General features: G+C 35.6%; 1 protein-coding gene across 3 annotated transcripts in view; it reads left to right on the top strand.

Annotated features, from left to right (window-relative positions):
• Nucleotides 1–20636, top strand: part of rnf123 (ring finger protein 123) — a 276643-nt gene that overhangs the window by 159557 nt on the left and 96450 nt on the right. The window lies entirely within an intron of this gene.

The following is a 20636-nucleotide window of genomic DNA, read 5'->3' on the forward strand; positions in this document are numbered from 1 at the left end:
GGCTTAATCCCCCCCCCCCTCCCCTCCTCCTCCCCCTCCTCACCCTCCCCTTCAGCATCCTCCGCCCATCTCAGACCCTCCTCCTGTTCTCTTCTCTTTTAGCTCAGAAGCTGCACTCTCTTTCTGTCTATTTGTGTTTCAAGCTTTTGCGCTCACACTTTGTTGTTTTCATCGCCCGGTCTTTCTCTCTCTTCTCGTTTGCTTCAATGTCTCTCTCTTGTTCTCATTCTGCCTTTCTCTGTCTCTCTCTTTCTCTCTCTCTCTTTTTGAGATGGCTTATGTTTCCATAGGAGGTACATCGGAGGGTGATTCTGGAGGGAATTTGATTGGCCAGAGTGATGCTCTTCTTTTCCCTCCTGCCTTTTTTCACCTGAATATGAGCCAGATGATTTGTTATAATGAACAGAAGTTTGTGTCAGTGATGTGCACGGGTAATGGATTACTCAATTGGTCAAAAATAGTAAGGGTAGGCAAGATTAAGATTATATTAAGAGATAAATAATTTCTATTTTGGGGTGCGAGTAAGATCGGGAAGAGATTTATGTTTTAATTCAAAGATGCAGCTAATGTTTACGACCCTGTTTCTGCCAAAGTGCTGCATCTTGTGAACATGCTTGTTTTTCTTAACAAGAATTAGTTTGACATTACAATAATTAATCGACTTGGGTGAAATACTTTAATATTAAACTCTTAATGTGATTTCGACTGTTCAGCTCAGTTTTGGTTTTGAATAAGAGTAAGTAAATACACTGAATATTTCATAATTGTATTTTTACATACAAATACTATTATATCCAAACCTTTTTTGCAATGTGTAAAAATAACTCTGTTAAGGTTAAGATGGGCTTAATTTTTTTGATTCAGCTACTTTTTTTTTGGGGGGGGGGGGGGTGCTAATACAATTCTGGAAAAATTTAAGAGACCACTGCATTTTCCTGTGAAATCATCATGTATGCATGTATGAAAGCCATTCCATTCCTGTGTCTGTTGAATTCTAACACCAGCACACCTTATTCTACTGAAAAAAAACATCTGATCCATGTCTTATTTAAAGGGGTCATATTTTGCTAAACCCACTTTTATTTGTCTGTGGTTCATTTATTTGTTTATTTGGACCCTAATAGTTCAAAAAGTTTGAATTTGAACCCTCCAGCTGCTGCAAAGCTATTTTTATATTAATTCCGGCAAAAATTGAGTGGAGTTCTACAACCAGTTTCAATTCCTTCTTAATTTGTTACGTTTACAACTAGTTATTGCACAATATTTGCACATATAAGGTCAAGACTTCAGACGAACATTTCTCTGAGTACAACATAATTGTTCGTCAGCAGCAGCGGTTGTAGTAAAAACTGAAAATATGTCCAAACTTGGAGCCGATTACCTAAAATGTTCAGTTGTTGGTTGTATTAATGAACACATGTGGCTGAACGGGACAGAAAGCCCCACCTGGAGGGGGTGGGGTCATGTGCATTTAAAGGGCCAGCGCTCAAAATGACCTTTTTTTCGTGTCATTACTCAAAAATAGGGCTGAAGATGGACCTGTGGAGTTGAATTAATGAAGAATTCAGACCACAGCAGAGCATTTACAGTTTATGAAGACCACAGGGAAATGTTTTAAAATGCATAATTCCGTTTAAAAAAAACAAAATATGACTCCTTTAAGAAGGAGAAGTATAAACACCACTACTGTGGCCAACACTATCTTCTATCTTCAATGCTATTAGTACTGCAAAAGTTATTGGAATCTAAAAATAACTATAGAAAACTACTGGCCCTCTGCTCTGACGATGTTCCCAAACTCTGAGGACTGGTTCTTCTATCAGGACAATGCTCCTGGCCTCAGCTAGAGTCCATAAAGGTGTGGATGACAGACCACCAGATGAAGACCCTGTCATGGCCAGTCCAAGCTCCAGAACCTGAACCCACTTTGAAAACTTCTGGAGGAACATGGATGGTCCAGGCCAGGGGTGTCAAACTCATTTTGGTTCAGGGGCCATATTCAGCCCAATTTGATCCCAAGTGGGCCAGACCAGTAAAATAATGACTTAATAACCTATAAATAATGACAAATTCAAGCTTTCCTTTTTGTTTTAGTACAAAAAAACCCCGATTATTTATTATTATGAAAATATTTACATTTTACAAAAAAGATGTGAATAACCTGAAAAAACAGAAATTCCATTTGAAAAATTTGTGCAATTTTAACAATATTATGCTTCGACTTATTATTTATACATGTACATTACACACAATGTTACATAAACATTTGGTAACAGGCAGAATATTGTTAAAATTTTGGAGTTTGGAACTAAAATTTGACCAGTTTCTACAATATTACATCTCTTATTACTAACACAACTACAGATCACAGTGGATCCATAAATGCACAAAACATTTAGTAACAGGCAGAATATTGTTAAAATTGCACATTTCGGGTTGTTCATCTTACATTTATTTGCATTTTATTGTGAAAGAATAGTTTTGTAAATGTAAATATTTTCACAGTGTAATCTTATTTTTATCACTGACATTTTTTCCACATAATTTTTCACAAAGAAAATTTGTCGTCATTATTTATGGGTTACTGTCTTGTTATTTTTTACTTGAGATCACATTGGTCTGTATGTGGAACCAGAACCAAAATGATTTGGATAACCTGGACTGTTCAGGTTAATTTTTGCAATTTCATCCCGCGGGCCGGAATGGAACCTTTGGCGGGCCAGATTTGGCCCCCAGGCCGCATGTTTGACACCTGTGGTCCAGGCCATCCAGCATGTCTGAGCTTCTTCAGTTTCTATGGCAGGAGCTGCATAAAGTCATCCACCAATGTGAAAGCTGGTTATTCCACCAAATAATAATAATAATAATAATAATAATAATGATAATAATAATAATAATAATAATAATAATAATAATAATAATAATAATACATCACATTTATATAGAGGTTTTTTTGGACACTCAAAGACACTTCACAAACAAACAAAACAAAAAGAACAGGTACAGCGAAGGCTCGGTCCCCCAAGGTCTGGTGCTTTTTCAAATATTGATGTGTGAACTTTTGTGTTGTTTACAAATGAATATAAACTGGTTTTCTTTGCATTATTTGAGGTCTGAAAACACTTGCATCTGTTTGTTATTTTGACCATGTGTCATGTTCTGCAAATACATGCTCTAAAATAACAACATTCTTATTTGGAATTTGGGAGAAACATTGTCGGTAGTTTAGAGAATAAAACAAAAATGTTCATTTTGTTCAAACACATACTGTACCTATAAATGGTCCAATCAGAGAAAGTGATCATTTTGCAGTGGTCTCTTATGTTTTTTTCCTAGAGCTGTATAATTGCATGCATTAACCTGATGTGGAAACTAATCATCTAATAGAACTGTAATGGCTTGATTACTTGATTTGGGTAGTAATAATTATTTGTCACAATGAGTGTTTATTGATCTTTTCAAAACATTTGGCTGGGTGTTCATACATTCGGATTCATAACAAAAGATAGATATTTGGTGTTCTCCCCACCCCCTCATAGTTTTGTACTACTGCCACAGGGCACACCATATGTTTACCTACTGTATGATTCACAATTCTAATAAAAGAAGAGTCTACATACAGATAATAATCAGGTTTGACTGTACCTTATGTGATTTGATTTAATTAATTTCATGTTACCCTGAAAAAAAATCTGTCAGCCCCCAGGAAAGGTCAGTATTGATTAGATATATATTGACTTTTGGCTGAAAGCAGTTTATAGTATGTTTTTTTTCTTTTCTTTTTTTTTCTCCTCTATCTGTAATCTTATCTTTGACCAAGCAATTTTCCAGCCAGGACACCTAGCTCCTGTCTTTTGGAGTATACACTGTAAAAAACAAAAAATCTGTAATTTAACAGAATTTTCACTGTTTATTTTACAGATTTTTCCTGTATTTTTTAAGATACAGGAAAATATCAATGAAATGACAAAAATAGACTGTGATTTTACATGTCAAATGTAAAATAACACGAAAAAACTGCAACTGTGAATAACCATAAAATTTCCATTTTTTAAAAGACTTTTTTTCTTTTTTCACAGAAAAATACAGTTAAAATACATTTATAAATGTATCATAATTTCACAAATATTTATTTTCTATTTCTGAGATTAAACTGTTAATTTAAAGTTTAATACTGTAAAAATAAATAAATAAATAAATAAATAAATCGAGATAAAATTACTGACAATTAACTGTAAAAGCAGTATTTGTTCTGTAAGTTTAACCAGACTTGTTTGTTAATTGACAAATATCTTGTGTAATTATGGGAGGTTTCACAACAAAAATGTTGAATAAATGTATTTTTGTGAATGTATAACATGTATAAGCACTGATAAACTGTCCAAATACAGTTTTTATCTGTGGATTGTACAACTGAGTCTCACTGAAAATTATATATATATATATATATATATATATATATATATATATATATATATACACACATATGTGTGTGTGTGTGTGATTTCATTGTTTTAATTCATGAAAAGATTCTTTATTAAACATTAAAAAGTCAAAAAAAAAAAGAAAAAAAAAAAGAAAAATCTCATGTAAAGTTAGGGCAAAAAAAACTGTATTTTAATTATGGAAAATTACTGTTTTTTTTTTTATGAGATACTTTTTTTCCAGTAATTTTTTGGCACTCCTGCTGCCAGAATATTATTGTTTTTTTACAGGTTTTTTTTTTATTTTTTTACAGTGTACACATAAGAGATATTTTGGGCTATTTCGACCTCACCAACATGATTTTTTGTGCCTCTAACGTTTCTAGATCCAAACTCCTCATTTGTCTTCACCCTCTCTCTCTTCCGCCTGCTTCCGGAACAATCCTTTGAAATATTTTGTCACGCTCACCTCACATCTGACTGAATCAAGTCCACATCCAGATCTTTGCACTCTGTATTTGTTATTTCAGATATTACAGTATACCCTTCGGTAGGGGCATCACCTGGCTGTGTCTTTGTCAAAAGCGCCTTTGTTGTCTTGTAAATTTAATAGAGTCTGCACACAGTGTTCGTGATCCTTGCACACAATCACTGACACAAGAACAAATTGCACGCAGTCAGACACACAATGCAGGCACTTCACAATGCACACATCACTCAGGCAAATAGTCGTCTCTCTCTGTCCCCTTCTCCGTATCTCTTTCATACAGGTCATTAGTACTCTACATTCAGACTGCGAATACTCACTAAAAACAAGCTGCGTGTTGGAGCTGTAACAGTTACGACTGCTGCGAATGAGAAACTATTTTTTACCGTACATAAATATCATGGCATGTTCTGTTTGCATAATTAGCCTTCATAACCTTTGCTTAACCTTTAGTTATGCAGACGGGCATTTAAAGAAACAAGTCTAGGATGGAGTATGGAGGCAGCAAAACCAAGATGTAATTTATTTACATTCTCCTCAACTGACTTTTTCAAAGAATAAAAGGGAGGATGAGTAACTAGACAGAACAAGGAAAATAAAGTATACTCAGAGCAGTTAAAGGAAATTACATATTTAGGACATGAATAGGTAAACGAATGTGCTGTCTGTGTTGCCTCCCTTTTCCTTACTGGGAATTGTTTTTCTGTCCCTTTAGGTTTATAGTGGAAACTGAAGGATGCTGATGGGTGCTTTCATGAAACTGGTCCCTAAAAACTAAAAGACAAATGTTATGAAGCAAGTTTGGAAGCACTTTGGGTCTATTTTAAAAATAAAATCTTACTGAGATAAAAGAGAAACTATTTTTCAGATGAAACACATTTTTATATTATTTTACATTACTTTTAATACAAAAATCTGCATGTAACACAGTCAAAAGGACACGAAAATTACACGCTACTATTTTTTTGAAATATCCCTTTATTCTCTCACAGGTACATTTTGGGAATTGAAGTAAATATGCAAAGCAGAGTGTTTGACAAAAATGACCACTGTTGCAAAATCATTTGTGATTTGTATGCGTTTAACTGGGCAGGTTCTGCATGTAACGCAAGTGGACACGATGGGTTCCACACCCAGGGCTGCTACAAACTGATTTCACTTTATGTATTTATCATATTTTAATTGTATTTTAACCCTTTCATGCATGAATTATGAGAGCCTTAATTAAGTTTTTTTTTGTTTGGTTTTTTTTTCCCCTGAGTGTTTTTATTCCTCTAGGTATTAAAAAAACAATGCGATTGACATTTTTTATGAACCTATTTTTCATGGAGTTACAAAAATATCCATTCAGCTGGACACCATGCATTTAATTTTTGAAGCAAAGAAACGTATTTACTGATATACTGTGTGAAAACTATAACATAAAAACATTTTTAATGCAACTGATCTGATGTTTTCTCACCTTTTAACATACACTAATACAGGTCATTACTCACTTCATGGAGATAATATGCAAAAAAGAAACCACTTTGTTTAAAAAAAAAAAAACAAAACTGTTAATTACAGTCTAATAACAATAACAAGCACTTGATTTACACTCAAACATGTTAGTGCAGATCTGGTTTATCTAGAACAGCAAAGTTACAGTAACGGTATGAATTGCAGTGTATGGGATGATGCATGAGCGTCCACTGTGTTGGCTGATATGACAATAAAACAACAAAATCCATGAATATACTAGAGAACAGCTGTAGAATAACTGTCCACTGGAGTGACCAGTATGCATGAAAGGGTTAATAGTACTTTATTGTATTTTTAGTGGTATTTTAATTGTATTTTATTTTGTTTGTCGCACTGTAAAGCACTTAGTGACTCTGTCCGTGAAAAGTGCTCTTTAAGTAAAATTTACTTAAGTACTTACACATCAAACCTGGAATGAGACTGAGATTCATGAAAAACCTGCATGTCTGGATTAGAAAAACCACTAGGATCATCAAATTTAACACAGTGCCTTTATTTGTAGCACTATAAAAAGGCCATTTACAGCCATGTTTTCAGATCTAATGCACTGACACCTCGGTAGTTTTTCATGTCCCAATTTTGGTCCTATTTTTGGACCCAATATTTTATTAAAAATTCATTAATTATGGGATGGCTCAGAGTAAGAGTATAATTTTTGAGGTCATCATTAGGTACATCCTGGGGTAAATATGTCTATATTTACCTTTTATTATTGGGTCTAAAAAGCTGGAGAAGTGCCAGATACTAAAACGAACCCAGTTTCATAGATGCACCCAGATGTAATGTCGCCATCTGTTGTATATAAACGTTACATTATGCAAAATATTATTTCTACATATATTATGTATGTGAGGGTTAAAATGCCTCTGAAAGCCACATATTGTATTACGAAAAGCTACAAATCATGCTCCACCGCTAAATATAGTAATTGTCATGGCCTGGTTTGGAATCATGATGCAGCTCGGTGACTTCTTTCTGCCTCGAGGTTCCGTGCGTCAACCCTTTTAACCTGAATCTGAAAACCATCCGCTATCAGTTACCTGTGATTCGTTAAAGACGGAATGAATCAGAGATCCGGTGCGGTCGTGAGGATGTGTTTGTCATTTTGCAGAAGACACGTTGACTCTTCTGTGCAGTCTACTGTGGATCTTTGTGACTATGCGTGTGTGTATTTTACTGCGCTGGGGGTTGTCTTTGAGTCTTGGTAACAGTGTGTGTGTTTGATGCTGATTCTCTGTCACAGGGGATTAGGATCAGAGCCACAGAGCCATGGACACACACATTTTCACTTAGAAGTAGAAACTTTTGATATTTATGCATCCACCCCAACACACACTTTCCATTTAAAGAGGTCATATTTCGCTAAACCCACTTTGATTCGTCTTTGGTTCATTTATTTGTGTATTTGGACCCTAATAGTTCATGCAGTTGGAATTTGAACCCTCCAGGTGCTGCAAAGCTATCTTTATATTCATTTAACCCTTTCATGCATGAATTATGAATTATATTACATTTTTATTCCTTTTTATGCAAGAAAAAAACAATGCGATTGAAAAAAATTTGAGGTACAAAAATGTCCACTCAGCTAGACACCATGCATTTAAGTTTTAAAGCAAAGAAATATGTATTTAACAAACCAATATCAGATAATGATATACTGTGTAACAACTATGAAAAAAAAAACATTTTTACTGCTGATAATCTGATGTTTGGTCACATTTTAACATATTCTAATACAATTTGTTACCCACTTTATGGAGATAATATGCAAAATATTAGAGCTGCAACCGTTTAATCGATTAGGTGCTTGAAGCGAATGTTATCATTAACGAAAACTAACGAAATGATGAAAACTAGAATTGTGAAAACATTTTCATTAAGTGAAATAAATAAAAACTATAATTAAAAGAAAAAAAAACGATAACTAACTGAAACTGTATTGTGTGCTTACAAAACTAACTAAAACGTATAAAAATTATGGATCAAATTCCCTTCGTTTTCATCTTTGTCAATGTCGGATTGATACAAAATCGATTTATTTCCCTCAAGCGATTTTAGCTGCTGCCACCGTATGATATTTAATGGTCCATCACTTCTTGTCACTTGTGGTTTCCAGTCGTCTTCTGGTCCCCACTCTACCTGGAAACATGGAGACTAAAGTTGGGAGAAAGCAGCAGAGTCCTGTCTGGGATTTATTTGAATTCAACGGCGAAGAAGATAAAAGATATTTAAAAAAAAACTAAACTAAAACTAAGCATTTAGAAAAGAACGAAAACTAATAAAAACTAGCAAACCTGCTCTAAAAACTAATTAAAATGAACTGGATTAGAGAAAAAAAACTCAAAACTAAATAAAACTAAACTATAATGAAAAATCCAAAACTATTATAACCTTTGATCGGTACTTCTACTTTTACCAGACTTTTGTACACTAGTATCTGTACTTCTACTTAGGTACTGAATGTGTACTTTTGTACGTGTTACGAGGAAATCTATACAAATTACAAATGTAGCACAATGTTCACTAGCGTTTAAACAATTAATCTAATATTCCTGAAACCCCTGACGTAGTGTACGATTGTTCGGAAATGGTTCACATTACATTAAACTGACCTACAAGTAAATGAAGTGCAGACTGCAGACATATACATGTTTTATTGTTGGGTCATAATCTGTCAAACTCGTCCTCTCTTCTAAAGCTTGAAGCCATTTTGTCCTCCTTTGTTGTTCCGTTGTAATATTTGGTAAAATGTAAAACTTTAATCGGTGATTTTTTTTTCATTTGCAGTGCAAAAGGGCACACAGCAATTCTTCGGCATAATGACTAATGACAGAGACCGGTTTGTTTTCCCCCTCGGCTCTAACCAGATGTGATGTTTGTGGGCGTTCCTGCTGATGCCGACTGCGTCTATTACTCAGAAATAGGGTTGAAGTTGACAAAAATTAAATCGGACTTGAATCCTACTTGTGATCGTTGTGAAGCTGAACCGGCCACACTGTCTCGTATGTTCGTTTTTTTTTTCAAAACTGAAAAACTTTTGGCAGTCTACATTTAAATTTCTGTCTGAGGTAACAGGGTCTCATATTGAACCTGAGGCAACAATTGCAATAATTGGCATTACATCACATTCTTTTCACTTTAACCAAAAATCTAAAAATCTAATTGCCTTCACCACTCTTCTAGTTCGTAGACTAATACTACTAAAATGGAAAGATAAACAACTTCCAACATTTAAATCTTGGTTTCTGGATCTTTTACATCATTTAACATCGGAAAAAATCAGATATTCTGTAAGAGGATGTGCCGATAAGTTTTTCAGTACCTGGCAACCTGTTCTAAATCACATAAAAAAGGTAAGTCCCTCACTTGTTCCACAGTAGTCTTATTAATACAAACCTGTGACTAATATCTGTGTTCCTTATTTATTTATTATTTTTTTTGTCAAGTATCTTTTTTTTTTTTTTTGGTGCAACAGGGTGGGAATGTTCATGGGTTTGGGTTTAAAAACAACAAAAAAACAATGACTGTATTATATTTTTCTGTGACTCGATATGTAATAAAAACACTGTAAACAAAAGAGGAAATAGGGTTGAAGATGGACCTGTGGAGTTTAATTAATGAACAATTTAGACCCAAGCAGAGCATTTACAGTTTATGGAGACTACAGGGAAATGTTGGAAAATGCGTAATTCCAAGGGATGTCCGATAATATCGGCCCACCGATGTTATTGGCCCGATATTGGCATAAAAATGTAATATCGGTGAATATCGTGATCGTTTTTTTTGCCTATGATTAAAACCGATAAAATAATGCCTTGATTTCACCGGCATTTACTAATGTGTAAATGAAACATTGTTTGTAGCTGAAAGAAATGTGCAGTTTTCAAAATTGCACAGTAGAGTTGCCACACTGTAATAGACTCATGGAGGGAGGGAGAGAAAATAAATAAATATGGCATTTTTTCCACAACTTAAGTTGAAGTATGTATTCTTTGCACAGACAGTGTTTACATTTTGAAAGCCTTGTTGCATTTGAGAATGCATCCAATGGGGCATCACAATAAAATTAGGCATGATGTGTTAATTCCATGACAGGAGATATGTGATGTTACCTAAAATTAGTTTAAAATCCCACATATATCGGCAGTGGTATTGGTAGATATTGGAATCGGAAATTAAGCGTTGGACAATATCGGCCTATCGTTTTTTGGCAAAAAAGCCAATATCAGATATCCCTAGTAATTCCATTTAAAAAAGCAAAATATCACTCTTTTAAAGTAAGTGTGAGTAGGCCATTATCTACTATATATGATTTACTATAACTGTATTTAAAAGTACAGTGAGTTGATGCGATTATAAACATTCAAATAGGACGGCTCTGCAGCTCTTCCATTGTTTTTATTGATTTATGGATTCACCAGGATGGTTACCGAGCACTCAGTGGCTGTCAAATGTTGGTTACTATTACTGGGGTCTGTTACGTTTACCCACTTTACAAGAAAATTTGACAGGCGGCCATCCATCACTTCGTAAAAACAAGTAACATGGCGTAAATTAGATCCATCAGTCACATACTCTATTGGGCTGGGATTGTCCTTTCCCTTTTCAATGAAGCAGCATTTCCCTAGAGTTTACCCAGACATCATTGTATTTTTTTTTTAATTGTTCATTCACATTTGAGTAATTTTGCTCCTTGTATAATTTACCTTGTCAATCTAAACACTTTGCCCTTTTGTCGGTTTATAATTAAAGAGGGAACACAATGGACTGTGGTTGACTCGAAACACAGGCCTTTGACAAAGACACAGTCGCTGACATTTTCCAGCCGTTGTGCTGTGACTCAGACCGCTCCTCTTAACAGTAATTTCCATCACAATTCCTTCTCGTTCTTTTCCCTACACTTAGATGAATCAGACGGCACCGATAATTCGATAAGTTTTTTTCTGCAAAGATTAATCGCTGACTGTTACGTTATTGAAACTGACAAGATAAAAGTAGCCAGAGAAGAGGAGAAACCAGGCAAAGTCAGAGCACCCCAGGAGGCGGAGGAAAATCTGGCTGTGTGAACTGTCAGGTATGCAGTAATGATAAGGTCAGTGTACACTTTTCAGGAAAATGTCACCGTGTTTCCTCGTCGGTCCTCATCGGTCCCTTCGGATTCTCCCCGTGAGGGACACAGATGACCTATCAGCACCAACTGCTGGGTTCGGTACAGAGGAGCAAGCAAGTTTTATTCCATCTGAACACAGTTGACAGGGTGATTTTTTTTTTTCCTGCGCACATGAGAGCAGAAGGGAAACTCCAGGCTAGTTAATGCAAGCACAGCAAGGGTTAACATTAAAAGAACTTCTAAGGACTGTTTATGTCAGGGGTCTCAAACATGCGGCCCGTGGGATGAATTTACAAAGTGCAAAACTTCCACAGTCAAGGCTGTGGAACTGTTTTTTGTTCAGATTCCACATACAGACCAATATGATCTGCAGTAAAATACTAACATAATAACAATAATAATATTCTCAGTGTGATGTGAAACAAATAATATTACGTTATGTCTATAAATAATGACAACTTCAAATTTGTGTCTTTGTTTTAGTGCAAAAAATAACATTAAATTATGAAAATACTTACATTTACAAACTATCCTGTAACAATAAAATGTGAATAACCTGAACAAATATGAACAACTTGAAATATCTAAAGAAAATTAACCCTTTCATGCATAGTGGTCACTGCAGCGGACAGTTATTCAAAGCTGTTCTCTTGTATATTCATGGATTTTATTGTTTTAGTTCCATACCAGCAAACACAGTGGATCATCCCATACACTGACATTCATACCATTGCTGTAATTTTGCTGTTCTTGATAAACCTGACCTGCAGGAACATGTTTGAGTGTAAATCAGTTACTTGTTATTATTATTAGACTGTAATTAACAGTTTGTTTTTTTTTTTAACAAAAAGTTTTTTTGTTTTTTGTTTTTTTTTGCATATTATCTTCATAAAGTGAGTAATAACTAGTATTAGAGTATGTTAAAATGTGACAAAACATCAGATTAGTGGCATTAAAAAAATTATTACGTAGTTTTCACACAGTATGTCAGTAAATACATGTTTCTTTTCTTCAAAAATTAAATGCATGGTGTCCGGCTGAGTGGACATTTTTGCAACTCCATGAAAAATAGGTTCATAAAAAAAAAAAAATTTCAATGGCATAGTTTTTTTCAGGCCTAAAGAGGAATTAAAACAATCAGGAAAAAATCTTGATTAAGGTTCTCATAACTTATGCATGAAAGGGTTAAGCACAATTTTAACTATTTTCTGCCTGTTCCTCAGTGTTTAGTGTCTTTGTAGATCCGATCCATAATGCACATGTAGAAATGATGTCGAGGCATAATATTGTTAAAATTGCACTTATTTTTCTTAAGAAATTTCAGTTTTTTCAGGTTATTCACATCTTTTTTGTTCGGATAGTTTATAAAAGTATTTTCACAATTTAATGGGGTTTTGTTTCACACCATAACAAAGACAAAAATTTGGAGTTGTCATTATTTATGGGTTATTATGTTATTATTTGACTGGTACGGCCCACTGGAGATCAAATCGGGCTGAATGTGGAACCTGAAAGAAAATGAGTTTGAGAGCCCTGGTTTATGTCGAATAATCTGTGTAAACTAGAGCTGCACAATATATCCTTTGAGGATCGTCGTTGCGATGCACGTGTGCTCAGTAGTCACATCGCAGGTCCTGCAATGTAGGAGGCAAATGAACTCAACATGTTCTCATCTTATTTCATTTATTTATTTATTATTTATTTAACCTTTATTTTACCAGGAAATGTCCCGTTGAGATTAAGAACCTCTTTTACAAGGGTGTCCTGGCCAAGATAGGCAGCAGCAACGCAACACATAGTTACAAGAATACATACAACATACACACACACTCGACAAAAACAGATGATAAAAATTGCATGCACAGGCAGATTAAGAAAAGCAAGTGCAAGATATGGAATTGGCCTCAAGAACTCTCAATTTGGACTTAAAAGTGCTCGAAGAAATCAACTCAGTTTCCAGTCTTTCTGTAACTGATTCCATACATGAGGTGCAGAACAACTAAAAGCCTTTTGACCCATTTCTGTACGGGCAAATGGAACAGACAGCAGAATGCACTTATTTGTTCGAAGAGAATAATTTTCAGAATTTCTCTTGTCAATTAAGGAACAGATGTAGCCAGGCAAGAGGCCAAGTATGGCCTTGTAGGGCTGTGCAATTAATCGAAATTCAATTACAATTTCGATTATTACACGCAACGATTACAAAAATTATGTAATCGAGAAAAAACAATTATTAATTTTGAGTCGTTTCAATTCACGTGCACGCAAGCTACCATGAGCTGCTCTGCCCCGCCCCCCTCTAAGCTACTGCTGCCTGCTAGCCGGCAGGTCCACCCAAGAGGAAAGTTGTACCTAGCGGTCTGTTAAAATGGCAGGAGAATCACAGCAGAAGTGCTTGGTAAACAAAAAAGGCAAGTCAAATTCAATTGTATGGAATCACTTTGGGTTTGATGAAGAAGACGAAGAGCAAAAACACATCACGTGCAAAAAGTGTTTGGTAGTTGTGTCCGCACCGACCGGTAACACAACAAACCTTTGTAACCATCTAAAGTTTAACCACCGCCACCTTCATCATAATCTTATGAAAAACTAAAACACATAAAAACAACTCCGTCTACAACTTCATCCGCAATGCAATCTTCAGTCTCCGAATCTCTTTACGCTGCAACTCCCGTATTAACCTAACCCTAACCTGTATAACCCTAACGTGCGTGTTCTAGATGGCTGATGTATACAGAAGGCCTCAACTGAAACCTTACGGCACGCCACTGAGTTCACTATGTTTCATACTACATTGAACATACTTAAATGTATAATTTGCACTTTACGTGAGTTTTTTTTTTTTTTTAATTGCTACAGTTCTATGGCAAGTCTATAGCAGTTTAATTCCAGTGCACTATTTATTTACAAAAGGAAACATACTTGAATTTACAGTACACTTATTTACATTCAAAGATTTTTTTGTTTCGTACAAAAGTGAACATACTTTGTTTTAGTGGTTAAAAGCTTTATTTATGTTTAAGGAGTATATTTTACATTGTTTTGCAAGAAAAAAAAAAACAACTTTAAGGTTAACAAATAATCATTTTTAATAATCGTGATTTCAATTATTGCTAAAATAATCGTGATTTTTTTTTTTTTTCTATAATCGAGCAGCCCTATGGCCTTGTATATAAACAAGTACCAGTGGTTGGTCCTTCTGGTGGTCAGAGCAGGCCATCCTACCCGCGAATACAGCTCACAGTGGTGAGTCAATGCTTTACAGTTGGTGATAAACCTCAAGGAAGCATGGTAGACACTATCAACCTTCTGTAGGCACTGAGCAGAAGCATTCATGTATAAAAGATCTCCATAGTCCATAGTCATCCTGGGTACCTGACACACACTGTGCACAGCGATCCACCAATCACAGTCGTTCTTCATCAGTTTGCCGAAGCAGGCCACACCCCTGCACATGGAGTGAGTCGCTGGTAACAACATTGAAAAATGAGCAACGAACAAACAAGTAGGGGTGTAAGAAAATATCGGTTCTGCAATATATCACGATATTTCATTTTAAGATACTGTATTGATATTAAAAAGAACTGTATTGATATTTTTAGGTATTTATTCAAATGCAGATATTGTGGAGGTTCATTTTTGTTTTTTGTTTTTCAGTATTTATATCTTATTTATTATTATTTAATTCTGTTTTATTAACTAATGGTTATTTGAAGCATTCTAAAAGCACTTTTTACTCTCTGAGAGGCAGATGATAATTCCATTGTCCGGATTGCACAAAAATAATGTTATGATGTTAGTTCCGAACTAATAGAATATGAACATTTGAACAGGATCTTAAACTGTAATGTCTGTAAAACAACTGAAGTTTTAACACAGGAACATTTTGTGATACAGTATTAGATCCTTTTGTGATAAAAAAAAAAAAGTGTTTAGTATTTGTGCATATTTCTGTTGTAATTCAATTCTTCAAGGAAATAATCATTTAAAAAAAGAAACAAACAAAAAAAATACCCTTTTTAACAGTATCATTATATCATGATATATCGTATCGTGATCTTCGTATTGTGATTTGTATCGTATCGCCAGATTCTTGCCAATACACACCCCTATGAACAAGAGAAAATCACCAGAAACGAAGACTTGGCGCCAAAAAGAAAAATCAATTATTTGGAATTATTTCAGCTACAAGAAGTATGAAACTGAAACACGTGTTCTGTGTCGACGGTGTCTTCCACCTGTCACCGCAATGAGAGGAGACACAATTAATTTGTTTGACCATTTACGTCGGCACCACACAGCTTTTATATCCTCCTGAGTATTTTTTCATATCACAATATGTATCGTAAAATTAAAAAAAAAAAAAAAATCGCAATGTCAGTTTTTTCCAATATCATGCAGCCCTAGTGTAAAGTCATTTTCAGACAAATTACTGCAGGCCTGTCACAATTATTACATCATTTCATCATCACAGTCCTATAGCTAACCCCTTTTTTTGTGATTATGATAATTGTCTCAGTTTTTGGTCAAGAGAAGAACACGTACTATTTATGTTCAAGTGTTAAATGCTGATAAATGGCTTAATGTGCTCAAATAATCTATTGTTAGGCTTGTAATAATACCAGCTGCATAAAATGAACAGAAAAGAGACAAATTATTAATCACTGCTATTTGTCTGACACTTAAATTTCATTATGACGGGATGAATAAGTGATTGTGGAATGATTTGTGGGATTTTTCCCGAGTTAGGGCAAGCCGCATTATTGCTCCTTTAAAGTGAGGATGAAATGCACGGACAAAGCACAGAGACAAAGTGAATGAGGGAGGAGGGTGAGATGAAGAGAAATGTTCTGTTAGAAAATAGGGGTGTAAGAAAATATTGGCTCTGCAATATAATATTTCATTTCACAATATTATATCGATATTAAAAAAGTACTGTATTGATATTTTTAGGTATTTATTCAAATGCAGATATTGTGGCGCTTCATTTTTGTTTTTTGTTTTTCATTTTTCTTCATATTTTCTTTCCTATTATTTAACACTCTTTTATTACATAATGTTAGTTCCTTTGTTGGGATTGCACAAAAATAATGTTCTGATGTTAGTTCTGAATGAATAGAATATGAACATTTGAACAGGATCTTATAATGTTTGTAAAACGTAATTTAAGTTTTAGCACAGGAAAAGTTTGTGATATAGCACTAGATTCTGTTCTGATCAAATAAAAATGTGGTTAGTGTTTGTTCAAATTTCTGGTATAATTCAATTCTTTAAGGAAATAATCATTTAAAAAAAGAAACAAACAAAACATTGCCTTTTTAACAGTATCATGATATATTGTGATACATCGTATCATGATCCTAGTATTGTGATTTGTATCGTATTGCCAGATTCTTGCCAATACACAGCCCTATTAGAAAAAGGAGAAGAGTTGACGGACTGTGAATGTGGGACACCGCTTGGTATGTTGGATTGGGTTTGCATCGTTTTGTTGTCAGACATGGGATGCAGGCTGGAAACGGTAACAGGCTGACTGTGCAGGAGACTTGCTTTCCAACCGTCTCGATTAGCTCTGCGTCGTGTGTAGTAAAGGAATACAGAGTGTGAGGAGACGTATTCGTGTGACTGAGGAGTCTGTGTTAGTCACAGGTTTTATGTGCTGGTGCATATCTGCCTTCTACTGTGTGCCATGTGCTGAAGCTGAGAGCAAAAGTGGGTGGGAAGAGACATTTTGTCCAACGTGTGTGTGTGTGTGTGTGTGTGTGTGTGTGTGCGTGTGTGCATGAGTGTGTGTGTGCATGCGCGCGCTTACATATGCATGTGTGCATGTCGGTGGGCGTGTGTAACATAAAGCTTTAACCTTCAAGCATAACATCAATGCGGTTGTGTTTTTACAATCTGATGCAGAAACGGAGGTATTTTTAGCACTGACATTAGAGGAGCACAACATGAAGCATTTTTCAAATAGTTTGTCTCAAATTTCTATCATTTAATGCATTTTAGCATAAGCGACGATTTTCTTATTATTTGCTTTGAAGTTTAGTTGTCTGTAATATGCTCTGAACCACACAGTTGTAACTTGGTTATCAGTTAAATCGGGCTGATGATCTCATAACTTTAGGTCATGATTGATCGTTACTGGATATTGATCTCCTTTTCAGAGAGCTTTCCTGCTTAGTTGACCTTCACTTTACATTCGCATGAGTGTCAGTGAATTAGGGTATTTTACTGACTGTGTGCACTATGCATTGTTAGCATTAATATTTTAGGCTAACAAGTTTTATTTATTTATTTCTGCTCCAGTGGGTCCAGTGTTCAACTACATCAACTTGGTTGCATAATGTTTTGTTATTCTGCTGCTGAAAATAATGACTGATGGAATGACAACTTCAGATTACCTCCACCAGGAGGTATGGTGATCACTTTGCTTTGTGTGCATGTGGGCGTGTGTGTTTGTTTTTTTAGCAAGATAACTCAAAAAGTTATGGATGGATTTTCAGGAAATTTTCAGGAAATGTTGATACTGGCACAAGGAAAAGATTATTAAATTTTGGTGGTGATCGGGGGGGGGGGGGGGGGGGGGGGGGGTCTATCTTGGCGGAGGTCTGCACTCTCCGAGTGCTTTTCTTGTTACAGATTTATTTAGTTACTGAGCTGCTCGTCCAACTTCTGAACTCTCATGTGCAGTAAGTTTCATTCACCTAGATGCAAGAGTTACATCAGAGTGTAAAAACATATTTTTGGTTTATTATAAATTTACGGTCTGACAACTTAGGCCTCTCTAGTCTGTGTGATTCATGGACTGCAGCGGTGACATGTATATACATTTAAGAAAATGCAAATTTAATGCTAAAATAATATGGTCCAAAATGATCCCTCGTAGAACAAATAGTTTGGTAGTAGTAGTTTGACATGATTTCTTTTTTTAACCTCCTGAGACCCAGGAAATCTCAGGAAAGTACAAACTTGTAGGTTTTTTACTAAATAAGTGCCTATATTGGAAACATCATGATGCAACAGTTTTTTCAGATGCAGTTTTTAAAATTTTTATGGAATGTCCTTTGTGGTGGACAGTTTTCTTTTTTTTTGTATAAAGTTGTGAAACTCTTGCCCACAAATGTGGACAGAAAACTCATAGCTGGGTCTGAGGAGGTTAAATATGCAGATCAGCCCAAGACAATGACAGAACTACTGCGCATTCACTTATTTTCGATTAGTGTCATGTGTCGACATTTATGTTGATTTAATTTTGGGTTTTTGTCTCTTCCTGTTTTATTTTGGTGATGGTGGTCACCGTCCTGTTTTGTGTGCACTCTGTCAGTCTTGTCTCTGTCTTGCCTAATCCCATCATTGCCTGCACCTGGCGTTCCTCCTGTAATTGTCCACACCTGTTTGTGATCCCTGCCTCCCTTATATATTCTCCTCGCTCCCTTTGTCTCTTGTCAGTGCGTTGTTTCTGTGTCCTTATGAAGCTCGCCTCTAGTTCACTATCTTGAAATCATGATCCATGTGGGTTTTTTTGTAAATCAGGGTTTTAGTTTTGTATAGGGCACGTTGTGCTTCTCCTTTTGTTCATAGCTATTTAGTTTTATTATTGAGCATGTTGTGATTCCTCTCTTTGTTAATCCGTTTTTTACCTTTTGAATTTTTTGTAAAAATAAATTCCTTTGACCACTGATGCTGGAGAGTCTTGTGCATTTGGGTCCACGCCGCGTGTCGTAACAATTAGCTGTTTATTTAATTCAGTTCTTTCTGGACAGATTAGTCAACATTAAATGCCATCCAGCCACTCATCATCTTTCTATTTTCTCGTAGGTTTTTATTTAAAAAAAAAAAAAAAGAAGCAATCCACTCCTTTACATCAACTAAAAGTGTTAATTATGAACATAATTAGTGAGCTAAAACTGGTCCTGTGTCAAAGTCGGACTCTCACAGTCAGCAGTGTGCCATGACTCTGTTGTAGTGTTAAGAATTTGTTTCTTAACACACATTTCTGAATTTGTGTAGCTCACATCATAGCAGGCTGTGAGAAAGCATGAGAATGCAGGTAATAGAGTGAACAGTGAGTGGAGGAGAGAACAGAGCAGAGCAGGCATAGGAATGGAGTATAAACATGCAGAGAGAGACAAAAGAGAGTGGAGCTGTTTGGAAAAGAGAGAGTGAGTGGGAGTCAGGTCTTGTGGAAAGCCCCGCTATAAAAGATTGATGTGTCGAGGTTGGATTGAGTGGCGCCGCAGGGGAGACTAGAACAGAGGGAGAAGGAGAGAGTCAAGGCAGGGGGGGGGTTTCATTAGCAAGAACACGAATGATTGAGCGCAGGATTTATTGAACAGAAGAGAGGATGCGAGAAACAGAAAGTGGCAGAGAGAATGATGGCTTTCACATGTCTGAGAACAGGAACAGACGTGTGTAAAGACAGATAAGAGGAGCGATAGGAAAGGTGACGAGAAGGAAAAACGTGGAGAAAGAAGGTGCAACAGTGAGTCTGTGTTGTGTGGGGGGAGATTGAACGAGTCCTTAAATGGGTCGGTGTTCAAGGAAGCACACGGAGGTGAGGAACATAAAAACGAAACAGCCATAAGCAGCGCTCTGCCGGAGAACTTTGGCTTCTGTTTTCACACTTTATAATCTCATGCTAGTCGTTTTTCTCTATCTTCAAAATAGAGGGAGTTATGGGAGAAAACTTTGGAAAATCATGAACTTGCATTTATCGAAGGTCAACAACATTGGTACCAAGTGAAACGCCGTATGTGACTTCTGATTAGTGGATACTACCATGTTAGTCGATATCTGCATCATTTCACAGATAGAAGCCATTTTGTGAATTTACACACAAGTCACATAATGTAACTCAGAAACCGGAAGTGATAGAGGAAAACTCAAAGAATGCTATTTCCTACTTTTCCAAGATGAACATTGTGTTAGAAGTCGTATCCTTCTATCTTCAACAGTTCTGAAGTCACAAGTAAACGGAAATTGCAAAAAGTGCCTGAAATAGAGATATTTTCTGCCATAACTCTGAAACAGGAAATGATCTGGAAAAACTAAAAATATATAGTCTGCTACATTTTCATGTTTTATAATGTGGTATTAG

This window comes from Sphaeramia orbicularis, chromosome 5, assembly GCF_902148855.1.
Source record: "Sphaeramia orbicularis chromosome 5, fSphaOr1.1, whole genome shotgun sequence".
In the NCBI taxonomy this organism is placed as follows: Eukaryota; Metazoa; Chordata; class Actinopteri; order Kurtiformes; family Apogonidae; genus Sphaeramia; species Sphaeramia orbicularis.